Source organism: Humulus lupulus, chromosome 6 (genome assembly GCF_963169125.1).
Source record: "Humulus lupulus chromosome 6, drHumLupu1.1, whole genome shotgun sequence".
NCBI lineage: Eukaryota > Viridiplantae > Streptophyta > Magnoliopsida > Rosales > Cannabaceae > Humulus > Humulus lupulus.
The window spans coordinates 125,608,083-125,610,814 of record NC_084798.1 but is presented as its reverse complement, the minus strand read 5'-3'; the positions used below and the strand labels follow the sequence as shown (position 1 = coordinate 125,610,814).

At 49.8% G+C, this 2,732-nt stretch overlaps 1 pseudogene; it reads left to right on the top strand.

Moving 5' to 3' along the window:
• Nucleotides 1–1,721: 1,721 nt before the first annotated feature.
• Nucleotides 1,722–1,839, top strand: LOC133787161 (5S ribosomal RNA; annotated as a pseudogene).
• The last annotated feature ends 893 nt before the right edge of the window (nt 1,840–2,732 follow it).

Here is a 2,732-nt window from a genome sequence, read left to right as displayed (position 1 = left end):
GAAGATGCACAGGGGGTGCGTTTCCCTCATAAGGACCCCCTGGTGCTAACCGCCCAGCTTGCTAACATGAGGGTACGTCGGGTCATGGTGGATAACGGGAGCTCTGTGGACATTTTGTATCGACCAGCGCTGGAGAAGATGGGGTTGAGCCTCCGTCACCTACAACCTTGCACTACGACTTTGTACGGGTTTACGGGAGATTCGATGCAACCCCTAGGGACAATCGAATTAGCCCTCACCATGGGGGAGCAACCCAAGCAAACCACCATAATGGCTAACTTTGTCGTGGTGGAGTGCACCTCAGCCTTCAATGCGGTGTTAGGGAGACCCTCTCTGAGAGAATTGAAGGCAATAACTTCTGTGTATCACCTAGCTATGAAATTCCCAACCCCTGGAGGAGTAGCATGCGTGAAAGGGGAGCAGAAGGAAGCGAGGGAATGCTATAACATGTCCCTCCGCGCAGCCACCAAACCATCTATACCAATGACGATGGCTGTGTATGAAGGGACGACCCACACAAGTTAGATCCGCACAAGATTGGACCCACGGGTTACGGAGCCTCTCAAGAAGTACTACCAGCAAGGCTTCAGCTCTCAGGGCCAAAAGAACCTATGTTTAGTTTGTTCTTCGTTGTTTTAGCTTAAGCAAGTAAGAGTCAAAGAGGCTACCTAGGTAACCTCCTAGTTAGATGTTGCCCCCTTTTTTATTTACAAAGTCAGTTGTAAACCGCGTGTTATGAATGAAACTGTTTGCAACTTCATGTGTTATTTTTCTCGCTACGCGGGCATCAGCCAAAGTGTCAGCCGAAATAAATTTCACCAAACACTTGGGGGGGGCAGGACAGGAGGCAATAACATGCAGCTAGCAAGGGGATCCTAAAAAGGGCCCTCTAACGAAGGATCCTAAAAAAGACCCCTCGCCCTCCTAAAAAAGAGGCTCCTAAAAAAGACCCTCTAATAGGGGATCTTAAAAAGGGCCCTCCATCAGGAGGAAGTGGCCCGTGAAGACAAAGCAAGCAACAAGCAGGAGAACCCAAAGAAGGACCCCTTGCATCGGGATCCTATGGACCAGGAGGATCCTAAAAAGGGCCCTCCATCAGGAGGACCCAAAAGGGACCATGGCCCTAAAAAGGACCCTTTAATGGGAGGTCCTAGAAGGATCCCTTATATCGGGGCCTTAGGCAAAGTCCTTAAATACAGAAAACAGGGAGAGGACCTTGCAAGGCATCCCTTGGGTTTACAAGGATTAGCTACCCTTGTGAACATCAAGGAGGCCAAAAGGTCTTACGAAAGAAAAATATATAGTGACAACACTAATAAGTCTAGAGCGGCCACCAAGCCGTCTAGCCAAAAAGGGTCCTAAAAGAAACCCTTGCAAAAATAGTACTATGCATAATGACGAGAGGGACGCTTCTCGCAAAAAAGTAATAAGCACGCGCAAGAATATATAAAAGGATAGCTAGGACCCAAGGGGTCAAAATATCCTTATAAGAGTAATCAAGGGGCACCAAAAGAGGTCCCAGTGAACCCTTTCACATGGGCTCCCAAGGACCTCCAGCCTGGTAAATAAAAGAGGGGAACCAACCAAACCCCATCATACAGGCTCAAAAGGGCCTCGAATGCAGTAGAATAAAAGACACTCCACATGGCCGCTCGAGCGACGGCATGCTCACCAAAAGAAGAAAAAATCAAAATTGGGATCCTGCCTCCATACGTTGTAAAGGGTACGATCATACCAGCATTAATGCACCGGATCCCATCAGAACTCCGCAGTTAAGCGTGCTTGGGCGAGAGTATTACTAGGATGGGTGACCTCCTGGTAACCTCGACTTCGGCCCTTGCAGTCTGGAGTTCGATCCTGAAAGACTCGACTTCAGCCTCTAAATAAGTAACCCTCTCCTTCGACACCGTCACGATATCCTTGGTCGCTTGGAGTTCGCTCTTCAGGATGGCGACTTGGTCCTTCAGCTCCTTGGCCTTGGCAACCGCCTTCAGCTTCCTTCTTTAGCTCAGACTGGGTTTTCTCAAGCTCTTTCTCGAGCTCCTGGACCCGGGCTGTAAGGCAGTCCCTTTCAGCAGTAGATGCAGAGAGGTTGCTAGACGAGTCGGGAAACCGTAGAGCCACAGTATTGGCCTGCAAAACTAGACCAAAAGGATGTATTAGTCTCCAAATAGATACCCCAAGAAATTAGCCCATACTTAAAAAAAAAAAAAAAAAAAAAAACTATGGAAAAAGTGAGGTGCTGAGGGATTAAACCCCTTACCTCTTGAAAGAAGGGCTCTCCAAACCAATAAGCCAAGGGAGTAAGGTGAACATATTAGGCCATGCATGAGGATCTATTTATAGAAATCATGGTGAATAGTCTACAAGAGCACCTAAAGGTACTCTAATAGACTGGGGGGCAAGTGTTGAGGCTCAAAATTCCACGCCCTCGAAGGATCAAAGGCACGCACTAAGGCCCCATGAGCACTTAATTACGTGATGGGGCCACGATGCCCTCGGGCTCCCATTGTCCCGCACCAACCACGTACCTAGCGAAGCCACGCCTTAGTTGCGTCTGATGGCCTCGCTGATGGTGGCCTCGCTGGTGGTGGCCTCGCTGGTGGTGGCCTCGCTGGTGGTGGCCTCGCTGATGATGGCCTCGCTGATGATGGCCTCACTGATGGTGGCCTCGCTGATGATGGCCTCGCTGGTGGTGGCCTTGCTGGTGGTGGCCTCGCTGGTGGTGGCCT